We start from the raw sequence: 20,000 nt of genomic DNA, 5'->3' as shown, positions 1-20,000 counted from the left end.
TTTTCATGTTATTGATTTTGAGTATTCATTTATTTTTATTCTCAGTCTCAGTTTTCCTAACGATCTTTCCCCAACGAGTACCTCAAAGCTTGCTGGAATTCCTCGTCAACGAAGTCTTATAAAACGCACTTCTTCTTCTTCTTCTTTTCTTCTTTCCAGGATGAGTCTGGAAGCAGCAGCATGGCCAGTGAACTAAACCTGAATAACGTGGGGAGTTTTTGTGGTCCTCCTCAGCGGCATGGGCCTGGCCCTCGTGGTGGCCATCGGAGAATTCGCCCTCGAGTGCTGGGACATCTCGAAAGAGGACGAGGTAAAGTTTTTTCTTTACTAATTTTTTTCTTTTATCTTCTTCGCCCTTCTTCGTTTGACAGGTTAAAGGCTTCGTTCTGTGACAGTCTTTTAAGTGTTTCATTATTTTTGATAGTTTTTCACAGTTTTTTTTTTTTACTGTTTTGCACAGTTTTTCTACTGGTTTTCACAGTGTTTTATTGTTTTTAAGAGTTTTCTACTGGTTTTTGACAGTTTTTTGTTGTCTTTCATAGTTTTCACTGTTTTTGACGGTTTTGACAGTCAAACACAATCAAAATCAGTGGAAAAAGTATGAAAACAGTGAAAAATGGGTCAATCGCCGCTTCTGCATATCCCAGGGAAATGAGTTTTATCTTGCAATTAAGACAATGTCCTCATCCTCATCTGATAGGAAATGAGATCTATCTTGTACGTAATCGTGAGTCAGATTATCTTTATTTAACGTGAAATAAGTTTTATTTTCTTTATTTCTTATTCAAAGAAGCTCGTCTCGTCACAAAAGTCAGTTTCATTGATAGGAAATGAGTTTTATCTTGCTACTAACTCCAACTTAACGTTTCCTCTTATTCAGAAGATATGACGAGTACAATTTTTTTTTTGTGACTACAGTAATTTTCTTCATCTTCCTCGTTTGAAAAGTCAACATTTATATCTTTTTCATGTCATTAAAATGCAAAATCTGGTTATTTAGTCAATTTCTAGTTTCCTGCTGCGTTGCATTGGAGCGATAAATCCGCGAATCCTAAACATATTGCGTTGGCGGTTGCTTTAGATTAAGCCGGCCTTCTGCGGGCAAAGGCCCTCGAATAAAGGCGGTCCGTAAATGTGGTAAAGGATGCTAAAGGGATTATGAGGCCTGATGTTGACCTCTGAATTCGTTTAACCAACCGAAATGGCCAGTGTTATGAAACAGTGAACGCTTGTGTACACTACGTATGATATAGGGTTTGCATCTATCTACTCGTTTCTGATAATCCCAGTTTAACTGAAGAACATTGAAAAGGATTATTATTCAAACCACTAAATTTAAAAATGAAGTTAAGATAATTATATATATATATGTGTATGTATATATATATATATATATATATATATATATATATATATATATATATATATATATATATATATATGTATATATATATATATATTTCAAAATATATATATATATATATATATATATATATATATATATATATAATTTCAAAACCTTTAATTTCAGCTGTTTTTGACGAATTTCCGCAATAAACCCCACTTCCTTTTGGTGTTTTTTAATGACAGTTTATCAGTAGACTTTATTTACATTCCTGCGATCACTGTCGTTTGTTAATTCACTAATTTATATATTCGCTCTCGAATTCGTCTACCCACAGGTGCCCCTAGCAGCGGTTCTCAGCAAAGAGCTCAAATTCGTCTTCAAATGCAAAGGGTCATCGAAACCCGTCCGGAAGAAGGACTCCGAGATCGACACAGGAGACAACAACCTCTACAGCACCGACACTTACAGCTACGCGGCCAAGAACCCGCTCACATGATTGCCGGACGTGACGTCACGCTCTGACGTCACGGGTGATCACGCTCCATACCCTCGGATTCCTCCGAGCTACGTGCCGACGCCGCCTTCGCCGGTGGGCAGCGTCAACGCCGTCGATTTGCATCCGAACGCATCGACGTCGTGCGTGCCAACGGTGCCGCACGGACCCGTGCCCTCTTCCTCGTACTGTACCCACAGCTGCGAGTCGAATTCTCCGGCGCCCTCAGGGTACCAGAGCGAAGACGGGTTCGAAATAAGCAGCATACGGCAGAGGAAGAATTGAAGCGGTGTACAGAGAGCGATTTCAAGAATTTGTCTTCATGTGTGGTTTGCAAGAGTTGGGATTTCTTAGAAAATCTGTTCTCGATTTTTTGTTTTTTGTTTTTGCTCAAAACCGAATTCGACATATCTTGAGAGTTTCCGTTTCTCACAGTAAAATCAGATATATCCAGGCATATCGTAACGGTTTTATTTTTCGCAAAAAAAAAAAAAAAAAGTTTGATATAATCGCTCTTTTTTTTTTCGAAAAGAAGAGACATGTTTTGGAGAAAACCACCCATGTGATAATTGTTCAAGAATCTTGAAGGAAATAATACATAAAAAAGATATCAAACCTTTTTTAATAACAAAAATATGATTACACAGTTCTTCCTTTTCATGTTACTTAACAAAAACGAGAAAGTTGTTGAGTGTTGAACTAAAGAGGCTTCTTCTTGCTCTCTCTCTCTCTCTCTCTCTCTCTCTGCTTAACGGCATAAAAATACGTAATCACACATAAGACTAAATAAAGCTTATACCTTTCTATGAAAGAGATTTGCGTATATTTTGATATATCAAAATGAGTGTATGCGAATTATATATACTAGACTTGGTGACAATATACTTACTATACAGGCGACTATACAATGGAATGCAATATGCATTATTTCTCTCTTGATTTATCAAACATTTATCAATGTTTATTTTCATATTTTCCAGTTGTAGGTCTGAATATGGTAGCCTACACCTCGTTTTGGAGTGTACCGAAAAATATCTTAATCCTTCAGTAATTTAATTGTTTATTTTGTTCTGTTGCGTTTGTGACCTTTTTATTTGTAGCAGAGTTCAAGATCATGGCCAGCCTCCAACGAACCAAAGAATACCATTGTAATATATATCTTTGTACATAAGAAATCTTAATGTTATAAATATACTTAAAGGGGAATAAAAAAAAAGGACACTTTTTGGAATAACGTAGCGATATACTTTTGTATCAAAGTTCTGCTAAGTGGAAGTTATATATATATATATGTAATGTATGTATCTAGTGTAATGTATCCTGCGTAGCAATGATGTATACTTTTGTTTGCCTCGGCTTATTTTTGTGTTCGTAAACATGAGATGAAGGTTTGGTATTCTAAATCAACTTAGAATTTGATGAACAAAATTCGGATCTAGTCTTTACATCATGATTAACCGTCTGTAAGACTCAATCAGAGAGTCTTTCTGTTTTATTCAAAGCTAAGAGCAGATTCTTAATGGAAAAGAAAGACCGATTATAAGAAATATGTTAAAGTGTTTGAAAGAAAAAAGGAAGACTGATTATAACAAATATGTTACAGTGTTTTAAAGAGAAAAGGAAGACTGATTATAAGAAATATGTTGAGGTGTTTTAAAATCGAAAGGAAGACTGACTATAAGAAATATGTTGAAGTGTTTTGAAAAGTACATGAATCAATTCATACGGGTCTGTAATTATTCTCTTAGAGGGCCTTGATGTATGGCTGCTCATATACGCATCATTAATAATAATAATAATAATAATAATAATAATAATAATAATAATAATAATAATAATAATACAAAAAAGGTACAAATAAGTACTGAAGTAATACAAATTATAATAAAGGAGATAACAACAACAATAGCATATTATTATCAAAAATAATATTTATAGCATTATGTGAACAAAATGGAATATTACTATTTTCCATCCAAGCCAGTAGCATATTATTACTATTAACCCTTTTCTAACCAGATATTTATGTAATCTTTGTTAAAGAAACTTTCTATGTATGTAAATTTTATGAATAAAGATACACGATACAGGGATTTTCCTTAACCTGGTAAAGTTAGTCAGCGTACTTTATCTTTGGTATTAAAAAAGACAAGTAAAAATTGCGCCGAAGTTTCTTCGGCGCAATCGAATTTTCTGCACAGCGTATAATCAAGGCCACCGAAAATAGATCTCTCTTTCTGTGGTCTCAGCATAATGCTGTATGAGCCACGGCCCATGAAAGTTTAGCCACGGTCCGGTGGTGGCATGGCCTGTAACGGTGCCAGACGCACGATTATGGCTGACTTTAACCTTAAATAAAATAAAACTACTGAGGTTAGAGGGTTGCAATTTGGTATGTTTGATGATTGGAGGGTGGGTGATCAACATACCAATTTGCAGCCATCTAGCCTCAGTAGACTTTAAGATCTGAGGCCGGACAGAAAAAGTGCGGACGGACAGACAAATCCGGCAGAAAATGTTCTTTTCAGAAAACTAAAAAATGGAAAACGAACAAAAGAGTTGAGTAGACTCTAAACTGACGATATGCAAATTTTGAAGAATGATTGATTTCGTGTTAGAAAATAAAAGAGAACATTTTTTTAGGTCCTTTGCTTCTATCGCTCACATAAGAAAATTACCGGCTCACGGACATTATAGAATTGCTTGAAAAGAGTTAAAAGAAGCAATGGTAGATCAAGCAAACCCATCTGGAAAGTCTGACTGGTCGTCCTGATGATCCATCTGTGCTTTGGAGAAGGACCAGTTACACGTTCCTAAGAAAACAACAGCATTGCCTGATCTACCCTTGCTTCTTTTAATGACCGGTTCCGTGTTTTATAAATAAATTCACTTATAAAACGAGGAATCGTTCTTTAAAAGAAGCAATGGTAGGTCAGGCAATACCGTCGTTTTCTGAGGATAGCCCCGACTAGTCGTCTTAAACTTCTAACTTGTCCCTCTCCAGTACAGTCAGACGTTCCATTGCTTGATCTACCATTGTTTCTTTTATCGACCGGTTCCTTGTTTTATAAACAACTACGCTTGTTTTGAGTTTTTGTGTTTTTACGTTGTTAGTATTTTTACATCGGCGCGTCAGATTGACAAGGAGAATCGAACAGATTCCAGAAAGCTCTCTATTAAGGTTTCTTTTCAAATATATTTGGAACCATGCATAACTGTGGATTTGTTTCTCCATTGACTTTATTACTTTGTTAATTATTAATTACGTCATCCTCGGCTCTCTCTCAGTATCTTTGTGTCTCTTTCTTTTCTCGAGGCTTTCTGAAACCTTAGTCATGAAAGAAAATATTAATACCATTGCAACGTGAGTTCAAGATTTTGAATAGAAATCGTCACTGTACCAAAGTGCTTCAAAATCTTAGAGGAAAGCTTCTTATTCGAAACTCTTAAAGATTATTATTTTTTTTTATTCGAAAGACTCAAAGGTGAAGTTCGTTTTCGAAAGACTTAAAGATTAAGTTCTTATTCGTCGGACTCAATGGGGATCTTATTCGAAAGACTCAGAGACTAGCTTGTTACTTATAAGACTTGAAGGTGAACTCTTTTTCGAATGACTCAACACCAACAACGTATCATACTGCTTGTATTTGCATAATTCAGTAATGTAGCTTACTTTGCATAATTTTACGCACGGTAGAACGATGTCTTGATTTAAGAGACTGATAATAATCCCTTTTGTCATTATATTATTAAAAATTCTGCATACTATTTTAAAATCATTTTCATTAATGTTTAAAAAAATTCAAATTTCTCAGTGCCACACTTGCTCAGAATTATAAAGCTTTCTCTTCAAAATTTCTCAAAAGTCAGCCTGAATTATAGTGCACTTTTTTTGATGTTCGATGACTTGTATTGGGTAACCCACTTCATGTTTAACTTTGAAAACGAAAAGAAAAAATTTGATATAATATCATTTGCAGAAAATGAAACTCAAATGATGATCGTACTAAGTGTGTGCATGAGGTGACTAATTTTGTAGAAATGATCTGAATAATGGGTTGACTCACAATTCAACAGTTAAAAGAGAGCTATCTTTTCGACTGAAACTTTAAAAATATTTAAGGAAAAATGTTCTCGCATAACTAACGAATATATTCGTTTGCATTTCGTTGTATTAACAATGGAGGTGAGCCGACCACGGCCGCGTTTTTCAGGCTTTATCTAGACTAGGCCGAGAAAAGCAACTGAGGGTGGGAAAAGGGGAGGGGGTGGGCGTTTGGGCTCAGAGGATTATTCTTCTGGTGTCAGGGACACAACGCCTGCGTGAGGCCTATAATCTCATTGCTTATACAAATATAATTCATGGAAATAGAATAGCTGTGCTGCCCAAAACCGCTGCCTAAAAAGAAAAGCTTAGAGAGGAAATGCATGCATATTTCATATTATGACGTTGATATGTATATATATATATATATATATATATATATATATATATATATATATATATATATATATATATATATATATATATATATATATATATATATATATATATATATATATATATATATATATATATATATATATATATATATATATATATATGTGTGTGTGTGTGTGTGTGTGTGTGTGTGTGTGTGTGTGTGTGTGTTAGTGCTTGAGTCACGCACTAACACATGCATGCACACAAAACATCATCTACTCTATGAAAACATTTTTTTTTTTTTAAATTTCATTACATTTTTACCACACAGATTCATTTATAATTCTAATATCTAAATCTGACATCAGATTCCTTCACTACACAAAAGTTAAAATCGTAGTTGGCATTTTATTACTACTTTAACCCAGATAATGCACCTGACCAAAAAGACCTTTTATCACTCTCTTAAGAAAATGATTTATTTTAAATTCCCCTTTTCAATTTCCACGAGTATTATTCTACATCCAAAATCACCGAACACGACACGTTTGCCCACCTAAACGTGAGCAAAATTGCAGGAACGGAGGCATTTTTCTCCGGAATCGGGTTGGCGACATTCCGGAATCTGCGCCTGACCATAAAGTAAAGTCAACGGTCGCCGTGTCCCGCCGGAATAACCTCCGGGTTCATAAATGCCACGGAGCCCCCTCCGAAGGCATTCGTGGAAGCCTGAGAGAAGAGGTCTCGCTGCTTTGGTAAGGGACGTGAGGACGTTGGATGCTGGAACACTTTAAAGCCAGCTATGGAAAGCAGTGGTTCCCTTTTGTTGTTTTGGGAAAAGTTCCAGTAAGGATACATTGAGATAACTTTTCATACCGTCGTGAAAAAACCTACCAACACATTACTTATGTAATTGCAAAATTCTATATATTCTTGATGCGAGTCCTATGTCCTGGAACGCCCTCAAGCTAGTTCTGGAAGGTAGAGTTCTTTTGGGGGAGATTTGGTAAAAGTCCCAGTAGGGATATAGAGTGCAAACTTTCCCTATCTTGATGATAAAAACCTACCAATTAATTTTATAAGTTATGAAAAATTCTATGTGCTCTCGATACAAGCCCCAAAATGGATGCAAAAGTGGTCCTCTTGAATTTTGATAAGATAAAGAACCATCTTCAACGATATCTTTTACGAACTTGTGTACCATCGGTTCGAGTTAGGTCCCGATGCTAATTCGAAAATGGATACAAGACACGATTTTGACACTTGGCATAAGGAAGAATCGAGAAAAAACAGAAATTTTCTGCCCGTACGTTGTAACTGCTTAATGACCCGACTTAATAGACGTACGCCTTCTCAATTAGATAAAACTGTTTCTTATCATTATACCACGAAGCCCCTTATATCAATTTGCTAATGCTTTCGTCTAGTTTCAACCTGACAGAGATGAATGAGCAAAAAGCGTAATTTTCAGAAGAGAGAGAGAGAGAGAGAGAGAGAGAGAGAGAGAGAGAGAGAGAGAGAGAGAGAGAGAGAGAGAGAGAGAGAGAAATCTTAGTTTAATCAGACCACTAAGCTGATTAACAGCTCCCTAGGCTGGCCCGAAGGATTAGATTTATTTTACGTGGCTAAGAACCAATTGGTTACCTAGCAACGGGACCTATAGCTTATTGTGGAATCCGAACCACATTACAACGAGAAATGAATTTCTATCACCAGAAATAAATTCCTCTAATTCTCCATTGGCCGGTCGGAGACTGGAACGTGGGCCAGCAGGGTGCTAGCTGAGAACGTTACCGACCTGTCCAACGAAGAACTGAGAGAGAGAGAGAGAGAGCGCAGTTCAACCGAGAAACATGACTGGTACTCATCATCATAGCCATAATGTGTAAGGAAAGGCTCCCTTCCACGCTTGTATGGATGGGCGCATGAGTGAGTAAACACATTCATATATGAATATTATGTAGATTTATGGGACACGCAGTCCATTATACGGGAGATGCGAGAAAAAAAAAGGGAAAGGTTTTTTTTTTGTTCATGTCCCTTGCTAGATGAAGGCACCATGGAATGGAGATCGTATTAACAGTTTAAATAAAAACGTGCTATGCTGGAACTAAGGGAAACTGGCTCAACTGGATAAATAAAGTTTTAATATACGTCGTTCATTTACTTTTAAGACACTTCAAGACACTGAAAGGATTTCATTTTAATTATCTTGACGCTCTACGTATAGAGGAATAAGATGGAGAGCAATTTAATGAAATTCCGTCATTTTCATTGAGGTTTCACTAAACGGCACTTCATTTTAATTGGAGAATTGACGTCTGATATTTTCAGTGAACATGACGATTTCTTCGCTCTGCACAACAGATGTCCCAAATGAGGCCAAAACTCTCTCAAAGTTTAGAAGGAAGAATATAATTGCGAAAGCCGTCAATAGGAAGTCTTGTATCAGGGCGATTATAAGAGAATAAAATGTTCATTCCCACACCCTCCCTAAAATAAAGGCTGTTACGTCTTCCAAAATAACATGGTGCTTATATCTACTTTTGATAAAATTCTTGTCGCTCGTGTATTCTGCAGTTTCTTTCTACGGCAGGTTCTACAGTGGTCTGACGCAGGCCAAAATCCACTTTGTAGTTAAGGCGTCTATTTGGGAGGAATACGATAATTGTTGATGTTGCCTGAAGGGAAGATTCCCTTAGGACAAAGCATCAGTTTTCAAAAAACGGTTAAATATTCCTCCGGGACCATTATCAGATCTGGCAAGAGTAAATCAGTCTGCAAGAGTTTAGGTATTAAAAATATCGTTACAGCAAACTTATTAGAGAAATATAAAACCCCAATAATCCTCCTGTAAGCTTCTTGAACTCAGTGAGCGGTTGTATAAGAAATAATAAAATTACCACAAAAATCATAAAGGCAGATAATTTAAAGAGAGAGAGAGAGAGAGAGAGAGAGAGAGAGAGAGAGAGAGAGAGAGAGAGAGAGAGAGAGAGAGCTTGATTATGCCGGAATCATTTTTCAAAGTGATACAAGAATCTCACGCAAGTTTGGTTGCCATCCTTAACATCTTATCGTTCATTTCAGTGCGACGATATTCTCTCATCTGGAGAAGGAATGATTAAACGCAACTACGCCACTTGGAGGATACTTTGTCGTCTTTCCTGCCTGTCTCCATTGACAGCTGAGGAGCAAAACAACTTCCAAATCTCACTTTCTTTTGAACCTCCCTTAAGAAGTTTCATTACTCATGAATTTCATGAACTGCCTCTTCTTCAGAAAGAGCAAACTTTCCAGACGACTCCAGACTTTTCCAGACTGCCTTTTTTCGAGACTTAGCTGGTCCCACGTTTTTTCTTAGATATACACTTTTTATTGCAAGACTTATTCCTTCTGCTTTCGTCGCCATTGCTTCCAGCGTCGTCGTGTGACGTAAAGGTCATTAGAAATAACAGTCAGGTACTGGAATCGGTTCAGTCATGTAACGATAATCCAATAGGTCCTGGTTATTATATGTCATTTTCATTTCATTTCAGTTCTCTGTATACTACATTACCACATGATGATGTAACTAGAGGCATTATGGCTTTGTACGATAAATACATTGATGCTGATTTAGAAGTACACTTTAAAAATAACAGAATGACAATCAGTGAGACTAACGGCTTGTAAAATATCAAAATTTTTTATTAGCTATAATTACATTATTTTGATAACAAAATTTATAAGCAAATAACAGGTATTCCTATGGGTGCTGATTACAGCTCTAACATTGCCAATTTATATTACATTTTATGAATCAAAATACTTGCAAAATAACCCCGCAGAAGGTAGACTTAGATATAAAAATACATACAGATATATAGATGATCTTTTATCACTAAAGAACAGAGATGTATTATTTGATGTTAATTCAGTGTATATATTCCAAAATACTAGACGTTTCTGATACTAATAATGATCCTGATTGATTGATTGATTATAGCTACTAAAACAGGCGTCACAACACCTAGGTTATTGAAGCCGTAATAAATTAAAAAATGGAAACTAAAAAATAGTAATAAATAAATTTAAAAGAAGTTTCATAAGACAGCTATCAAAAAACAGTAACCTTCTTAGATGTTGATGTTAAAATTACTAACAAAAAGTTTCTAATTAAAGTTTATGATAAAAGAAGAGACTATAATTTTAAAATAACGTGACTGCCGCTTTTTACTCGAACATACCACTTAATATGAATTCTGTAGTAAGCTCACAATTTTCTAGATTTGCAAATATTCGTTTGGACAGTGAGGATTTAGCCTACAATTGTCAATTATTAGTTAACAAACTGATAAATGACAAATCGACAAAACCACTTGGGTATATTTGCGTTGCTCCACCATGATTCTTGTCCGTACAGCAATGCAGATCGCACTAGACTCAAATAATCTTAGTTTCACATGCAATTTTAAGGTATTTGATTCCCAAGTCTTGTTCAGCCTGCCCATCAGTTTGTATGCACATTTTTTCAGTCTTTCATAAATTCTAACTCAAGACAAACTGCATTGGATATTATCGTTCCTAAATATTTGAAAGATTCAACATCATTAATCTTACTCCATCTGGTGTTATTTCATTCTTCTGTGCATACTTTTTCCTCATTACGTCTGTTCTGCTTGGATTCTATATATATATATATATATATATATATATATATATATATATATATATATATATATATATATATATAATGTATATATATATATGTATATATATATTATATATACATATATATTATTATGATTAGCAAGAATTCGCTAGCAAATTGCCTCCCCCTCCTTTGTTGTGGTTGGTTGTTGTTGTGTTTCATTTACTGCCAGCCGGCCGATCGATAGACCATCTGTCTATCGACTTAAAAACAGGGGTTTAAAAGATTAAAGGCGCTCCCATTTTTGATAAAGATCTTTCCTTCGAGGCAAAAGTAATCTGGCTTGGGCGTTTCTCCTACAGGCCAAAACCTCCCCTGCGGGCAGCAGGTGCAATGAGTCAAAGCATCTGTGTTGGGCGCACCCCCCCTGCCCCAAAGGAGGGGATAAAGGCAAAAGCCCACGAGGTCCGAGGCACACGCGGGCTGGAAGATATGGAGTGAACTTGTGAAGACGTCCTCAACACCTGGCCCCACCGATGCCCTTGCATCCTAACCACGTGGCCCTTTCCAAAGTATACTTCTCCTCGTGCCCCTCGACCGTATTCCTCGAGCCCACACGCCATTGCCTGGAGTTTCGAGGAGTCCCCATCGCCTTGCCGCTTTACGGAAGCCCTTGCATCTCACCACGTGGAAGAAACTCGTCCTCGGAAATCGCAAGTCATCCACGGACCGCCTTCTACGCGCCCTCGGAAAATCTGCTAAGGTAAAGTGCCCTGGAAGAGCCCCATTTCAGTCACGCTTTTGTCTCGTAATATTTTCTTAAAGAGAATGCCAGAAATCTCCCTTGTCTAATGTCCGTGCGCCTCTTGCATCGGCAGTATTAAGTCTTTATTACTCCTTTGGCACCCTCAGTGCAGCTTCGAATTCATTATTCTTTGTCTATTTCATTACTGGCGTATAATGTGCATATCTCTCATTTCAGAGGGACCCTTCGTGGAAGCTTCTCGGACTGTGTCTAGAATTCCCCAGTTTCATTCAATCTACTGAGTTCCTCTTTCCCGTACTAATGTCATTTATGTAAATACACTCCTTTAAATGTGCCCACGTGTTTTACGTAATATTTCCCTCAGTAACCAGAGCCCTATGCTCATATGAAATTCTCCTTTGTTTTCCTCTTTTTTTACGTTTTCCCGTACCCACGAAGTCAGAATCACAAGGCTAAATTACTTTAAATTGTTGCTACCTGTCTCACAGAGCATATTTCAAACTAAAACCACGGAAAAACGTAAAAATGGCGACCTGGCCATAGATCTCGTTTTGCAGTTGCAGATCCCCTAGTGTTGCTTTATTGCATTTGCAACTTGCCAGATCAGCTATTAGCAAAGCTAAGCTGGGTACGAGACAATTACGAACCTTATGTGTAAAACCAGCACACAGATCCAGAAAATTCCACGTAAGTAATGTGTTAATCTTAGCAAAACCTTTTTACAATCGTGACTGTTCCTAGGAATTAGAAATAGGGACGCATGTAATCACTGAGAGAAAAGAACCGCCGTATTAGATTCGTTAATGCATGCCTTTCAGGATAGGTAGTTAGGAAATAACCAGTGCTAACCATCCTTTGCTTCGAGGAATAGTGCGAAATTCCTCTGTGTTAAAATCCTTGCCATATTCTTGCTTCGAGGAATAGTGCGAAAGAAATTCCTCTGTGATAAATTTTACTTCGCATTTCGAATTAGCGAACTGTTATTTAGGCGCGAATAAATTCCCACGTGGGACACGACGAAGTCAGCTTGCATTGCTGACAATTCTCTCAGTGTAGTTAGAATTCGAGTTAGGTGTTAGGAAAGCGAAATTTAAACTCCGCTTATAGGGAAAATTACTAGGCCGTTGTACTGTTATCCTCTCAGACGACTGGGAAATTCCCCGAATCCCAGACGGTATATAAATATACGGGTTCATTCACCCAGAATCTAAAAATACCTCCGGTGTTGGCCAAACGACCTGCACCCCCACCCCCGCCCATGCCCGCGTGTGTAGCATTTTTTCCCCATTCATTTCTCTTTTTTTTCTTTGGTTTCCCGTTAGTAATTTCTAAGTCCTAAGGGACGAATCGTAATTCCAAGTCCTAAGTGACTCCTAAAATTCTACGTCGTACGTGGCGAAATTCCTCCAAATTCCACAAATTCCAAGTCCTACGTGACTCCTAAAATTCTACGTCGCACGTGGCGAGAATTTCTCCAAATTCCAGTCCTTAGAGACTCCTAAAATTCTACGTCGCACGTGGCGAGAATTTCTCCAAATTCCAGTCCTTAGAGACTCCTAAAATTCTACGTCGCACGTGGCGAGAATTTCTCCAAATTCCAGTCCTCAGAGCCTCCTAAAATTCTACGTCGCACGTGGCGAGAATTCCTCCAAACTCCAGTCCTCAGAGACTCCTAAAATTCTACGTCGCACGTGGCGAGAATTTCTCCAAATTCCAGTCCTTAGAGACTCCTAAAATTCTACGTCGCACGTGGCGAGAATTTCTCCAAATTCCAGTCCTTAGAGACTCCTAAAATTCTACGTCGCACGTGGCGAGAATTTCTCCAAATTCCAGTCCTCAGAGACTCCTAAAATTCTACGTCGCACGTGGCGAGAATTCCTCCAAACTCCAGTCCTCAGAGACTCCTAAAATTCTACGTCGCACGTGGCGAGAATTTCTCCAAATTCCAGTCCTTAGAGACTCCTAAAATTCTACGTCGCACGTGGCGAGAATTTCTCCAAATTCCAGTCCTCAGAGACTCCTAAAATTCTACGTCGCACGTGGCGAGAATTTCTCCAAATTCCAGTCCTTAGAGACTCCTAAAATTCTACGTCGCACGTGGCGAGAATTTCTCCAAATTCCAGTCCTCAGAGACTCCTAAAATTCTACGTCGCACGTGGCGAGAATTCCTCCAAACTCCAGTCCTCAGAGACTCCTAAAATTCTACGTCGCACGTGGCGAGAATTTCTCCAAATTCCAGTCCTCAGAGACTCATACAAAAATTCTACGTCGCACGTGGCGAGAATTTCTCATTCCTGCGGGAACCCAAAATTAAGTACTTTTGAGACATTATATAGTGTAGTTCACACACATCTAAGCCCTTACGGGACTGATCATTCTAGTTCGTTAGAACAACTCCTTAACTTCACGCTACAGCCGGCCAAGTCCGAGCGTGACAAAATCCAACTACGTCTTCCGAGACATATTAAAATTCGTTCGCCAAGAACACCCACGTCTTTCCAAGACATATCAAATTTTAACAAAAGTCTCCTCAGACTTACTAATCACCTGTCGTATTCAGACAGAGCCATTCGCCTGCAGTGTGAACAATTGAGTGTTTCAGATTCCTGCAGTTGAGTCTTTTCAGACATATCCTATACTCATTATTCCAAGATGGCTAATACCAGAGCCCAACAAAACGAGGATTTCAAATTCTACATGTCCGCTGGGAAGGACATGGGACTATCGGGGCAAGATCTGAGAGCATGGGTTCAAGAGCGAGTGGACGATGCCAAGGCGGAGAGAGCAAGAGAACGTGAGGAGAGAGAGAGAGAACGTGAGGAGAGAGAGAGAGAACGCGCCCATGAGCTCCAGGTGCTAGAACGACAGCACGCCACCCCCGCCCCTGCCGCGGGAATGAGTGCCCTCAGCCAAGCTCACTCGTTCATGCCAAAATGGACGGAGTCCGAGCCTGAAGTATGGCTTGAAAGGGCCGAACGAGTCCTGGAGTGCTGCGATCTCTCCCCCGCGGAACTCTCCCTTGTTCTCACTAAATTCCTGGGCGGAAAGGCCCTCGTTGCCTACCACGCCCTTCCCGCGGACGATCGGGGAAACTGGGAAGCCGTACGCCAAGCAGTTACGAAGGCGTACGAGATTACCCCCGAGCGGTGGAGGAGACGTTGGAGAGAGCAGCCCAGAGAAGCAGGCCAGACTTGGTCCGATTGGGCGTACCATTCGGAGCGGGCGTTGACAAAATGGCTCGATTCCGAAGGAGCCACTAACACCGCCGAGGTACTCGAGCGGTTTAAATTCGAGCATTTCCTGCGCTACGCCCCTCCTGCCCTCGCCACTCATATAGTGGAAAAAGCCCCAGCAACACTCACCGAGTGTTGCCGAATAGCAGACATGTGGGAAACTCACCACCCTCAAGAAGGATCCATGGGGCGGAAGATAAATCCCCCGTCCCTCCTCGGAGGTTCAAATTCCCACAAAAATGGGAACTCGGGCAAGTCCCTAACTTGCCATTATTGCAAGAAAACGGGGCATTCCTCCGAACAGTGCCGGAACAAGAAACCGGCTCCTCTCTCCCGGAAAACCGACAAATAACTCGCCTGTGCCTTCCACAGGGGCAGCGCGGAAAGACTTTAGCCAGACCTTTTGCACGGCGTGCAAGGTCTATGGCCATTCTCCCGCATGGGCGAAATGCCCACGCAATAATAAAGTAAATACTCCCACCGTCGCCTTGGCCGTCACAGATCCCACATCATTAGGCCCTCCCGCCGAAGGGCCTGTATACGTGGCCCCTCCACGAGGTAGCCAGCCCGCGCGCCGAGTCACTGCATTCGAGGACTCGGGCGCACAAATCTCCCTCATCCGAAGGGACAGAGTTCCCTACGGAGCTATCGTCAATGGACGAAAACTCGTCACGATCGAGGGAATAAATCAATTTAAGATGATACTCCCTACGGTCCAATTGAGAGTCACAAGACCTCACCAATCCAAAATGTGCAATCTTGCAGTAGCAAGCCATCTCCCGGAGGCTATGACGTCATCCTGGGACAGGACTTTCAGTCCCCACCGAAATCACGACAATCTAGGGGTCCCCATTCCCGAATCATTCCGCGGGCGCGAGTAATCCTCCCCCGCTTCTCCCTCAGTCAAGACTGGCGCCCCCTGGGTACCAGGAGGACGTGCAGTCCCCACCAGTGCCCCCTGAGTACGATGTACAGTGGCCCCCTCGATCGGTTCCCGATCCGATTCCAGTGCCCGGCCCTGCCTCAGTGCCAGTGCCAGGGCCCCAATCAGATCTCCCTTCAGGAGATGCCAAATTCCTGCCGGTGCCACTTGCATGCCCCGAGCAGGGCCAAGCTTCGTCCGTCCTGACCGACGAGCCCAAGAAACCTCTGATAGCGCCTGCCTCTGCCCTAGTGCCAGCGCCAGAGCGCTACACCGATCTCCATTCACGGGATCCAACTCAGGACCCCGTCTCCCCCGGCCTGGCACCGCTACCAGCGTCGGTCAGAGAGACGGTTCCTCCCGACCACCGCGGAAGCTCACCTGCAGGTGCGGCCTCGCAACCCGTGCCTGAGCTGGTCAACGTTACCTGCGAGCCGCTCACGCCACCCCCGACCGCCTCCTCTCTGCCTCAGCCCGTCGCCGACGCAATTGCAAGTCAGGATTCTGCCATATCTCACTTGGCCGATGAACTACAAGAGCCGCGACGGATCATGGTAGAACCCGCACGGAACACTCCTGCGTCAGCTGTCGCATCAGCAGGCCCAGGTGGTACTCCGTGCCGCCCTCCGGTCGCGGGCCCTCCGCTTCCCCGGCCGAGGACGACTGTCCCATTTAGAAAGACTCGAGGCGAAATTACCACGGGCGTGGGACATTCCAGGTAATTTACAAAGAGCTCTAGAGCTCCCATGGCACCTGTGCCGCCCTTTCATTTTTCGAAGGTCTTGGCACCCCTAATCCAGAAGGGGATGTCAGACCCTCCTCTATCTTCTTCCGTTCCCCAGGAACTTCTATCTCTTATCACCTTCTATTAATCTTCCCTTAAATTATCCCCACAAGAGGCAATTAAATACGGGATACCATCCCCCACACAATGTATAAATCATTAAGAATAACAGAGTGAGAAGTGGCACGCCCTTGCGCCCATACCTTGGCACCGGGCGTGCGTGTTAGCCCCTCCTGAAGGAGTCGCGCCCTTCGGGTGCACTTTCCTCGCCCTGGGACTGAAGTGATAGTCCGGGCCGTAATTTATAGGCGTAGGACGATAAATTCCCGCCTAACACAATAAAACCCTCACTCTTTTTCCCTTAGCTCTTCTGCCAATATCATTTACTTTCTTTTAGTCATTTAGTTATCTTTATTTTAATGAATCGCGAGTCATAAACTCTTGCCCTTGTGATTTAAATGCCCCTTTTGTAAGCTCTGAGGGACGTGTCCCGCCTTTCATATGCGGTCAAGTTTCATTCGTAACGTCTTGGTAATTTTCCTTTTGTTATTATTATCCCTTTTCCCCCTTCCATTCCTTCCAAGATCGCTGTTTGTCCTACCCCACATCTTTTGTCTGCTCGCCCGTCATAACATTGAGTTGGCAGTAGACGCATAAAATTAGCGTAGTTTAAGGTTAGCGAATTAAAACCTCGCGAATACTCTCGCCCGCACACGACTGTCAAATTCCCGGTGTGTGGGTCATCCTCAGCTCGCGTTGAACGATAGCTGAGCCAAGTAAAAAACGAAGATAAATTATCAATGCGAATATGTATAGTCATTACAGTATCGCGTAAAAGGGGATGTCATTTACAAAAATAAACGCTGTTTTTCATTTACACAGCCTCTTCAAGGCAGATTGTACTAACCGCATGCATTTTATCTAAAATTAAGTAACCGTGTATTTTAATTCTTGAACAATAACCATTTCTTTTCATTTGTTGGCCATAGCCTCATATACGTGGTCCTATAATCTTAATTAATTCACAATTGTTCGAGTCACTTTATAAAGTTACAGTGGGTAACCAAATCTAAAGTAATTATTCTTTTGCAAGTGTTTAAATCACTTTGCGTCCTGTTAACGAAAATTGTCCCAATATGTTATTAAAAGTAATGTCTCAGCTTCATAAGACCCTTAGGAGTAAAGTTCATTGCAAGGCAGAATGTAGAGTAACGTAAAGCATTTGCCGCTCATTCTTGAATATCGATGTACACACCCGAAGGAGGTATGTACATCATCTTGTATGGGGAGGTATTATGATTAGCAAGAATTCGCTAGCAAATTGCCTCCCCCTCCTTTGTTGTGGTTGGTTGTTGTTGTGTTTCATTTACTGCCAGCCGGCCGATCGATAGACCATCTGTCTATCGACTTAAAAACAGGGGTTTAAAAGATTAAAGGCGCTCCCATTTTTGATAAAGATCTTTCCTTCGAGGCAAAAGTAATCTGGCTTGGGCGTTTCTCCTACAGGCCAAAACCTCCCCTGCGGGCAGCAGGTGCAATGAGTCAAAGCATCTGTGTTGGGCGCACCCCCCCTGCCCCAAAGGAGGGGATAAAAGGCAAAAAGCCCACGAGGTCCGAGGCACACGCGGGCTGGAAGATATGGAGTGAACTTGTGAAGACGTCCTCAACACCTGGCCCCACCGATGCCCTTGCATCCTAACCACGTGGCCCTTTCCAAAGTATACTTCTCCTCGTGCCCCTCGACCGTATTCCTCGAGCCCACACGCCATTGCCTGGAGTTTCGAGGAGTCCCCATCGCCTTGCCGCTTTACGGAAGCCCTTGCATCTCACCACGTGGAAGAAACTCGTCCTCGGAAATCGCAAGTCATCCACGGACCGCCTTCTACGCGCCCTCGGAAAATCTGCTAAGGTAAAGTGCCCTGGAAGAGCCCCATTTCAGTCACGCTTTTGTCTCGTAATATTTTCTTAAAGAGAATGCCAGAAATCTCCCTTGTCTAATGTCCGTGCGCCTCTTGCATCGGCAGTATTAAGTCTTTATTACTCCTTTGGCACCCTCAGTGCAGCTTCGAATTCATCATTCTTTGTCTATTTCATTACTGGCGTATAATGTGCATATCTCTCATTTCAGAGGGACCCTTCGTGGAAGCTTCTCGGACTGTGTCTAGAATTCCCCAGTTTCATTCAATCTACTGAGTTCCTATTTCCCGTACTAATGTCATTTATGTAAATACACTCCTTTAAATGTGCCCACGTGTTTTACGTAATATTTCCCTCAGTAACCAGAGCCCTATGCTCATATGAAATTCTCCTTTGTTTTCCTCTTTTTTTACGTTTTCCCGTACCCACGAAGTCAGAATCACAAGGCTAAATTACTTTAAATTGTTGCTACCTGTCTCACAGAGCATATTTCAAACTAAAACCACGGAAAAACGTAAAAATATATATATATATAATATATATAATATATATATATATATATATATATATATATATATATATATATGTATATATATATATATATATATATATATATATATATATATATATATATATATATATATATATATATATATATATATATATATATATATATATATATATATATATATATATAATGTATATATATATAAACATAGACATACACAAACATAATTATATATGTATAATTATCAAGCAATTATATATATATATATATACATGTATATATGTGTATGTATGTATTTATGTATATATATTCAGAACACAACACCATGCCTTCATGTTAACTTATGCAACCACTAATACTTCGCTCCGAAATTCACGAGATTTAATGCAAATTACATTCTGTGAAAATCTCTTAAGACGTCTCGGCAGCCGCTAACATCATATTCAAATTCCGGCCAAGTAAACACCTTAGGAGAGAGAGAGAGAGAGAGAGAGAGAGAGAGAGAGAGAGAGAGAGAGAGAGAGAGAGAGAGAGTCCAGTCGCTTTCTAGCATTTTAAAATTGCGTGTACATTCTCGTGATTTCCGACTAGAAGGACGGGAAACAAAGGAATATATTTCCATTTTCTCTCGTCTCTTGTAAATACGAGTATATATATATATATATATATATATATATATATATATATATATATATATATATATATATATATATATATATATATATATATTTTTTTCTTTTCGCTGCTTCCTCAATGGCAAAATGAAATGGGGGGCGATTTTAGCCTTTGACGTAAAACTATGAAATGTTTCGTCCTTCCCGGTTATTGAATTTATCCGTTTTTTTAAATCTGATTTTTATCTCACGAGCAGGATTTTGTTCGTACGTTTAGAGTAATTTTGACGAATGATTTATCGGAAGTAGAAATTCGAAAGCTGTTTTAATTGTACGCAGTCACTCCAGCTGTAATGAATGCA

The 20,000-nt window shown here is 40.2% G+C and overlaps 1 pseudogene; it reads left to right on the top strand.

Annotated features, from left to right (window-relative positions):
- The window catches only part of LOC136839613 (glutamate receptor ionotropic, kainate 2-like), a 222,820-nt pseudogene extending 220,841 nt beyond the window's left edge, over positions 1–1,979 (top strand).
- Positions 1,980–20,000: the final 18,021 nt, after the last annotated feature.

The sequence above is a fragment of the Macrobrachium rosenbergii genome, chromosome 6, assembly GCF_040412425.1.
Source record: "Macrobrachium rosenbergii isolate ZJJX-2024 chromosome 6, ASM4041242v1, whole genome shotgun sequence".
NCBI lineage: Eukaryota > Metazoa > Arthropoda > Malacostraca > Decapoda > Palaemonidae > Macrobrachium > Macrobrachium rosenbergii.
The sequence above is the reverse complement of the archived record's forward strand: the minus strand, read 5'-3'. Positions and strand labels throughout refer to the sequence as shown.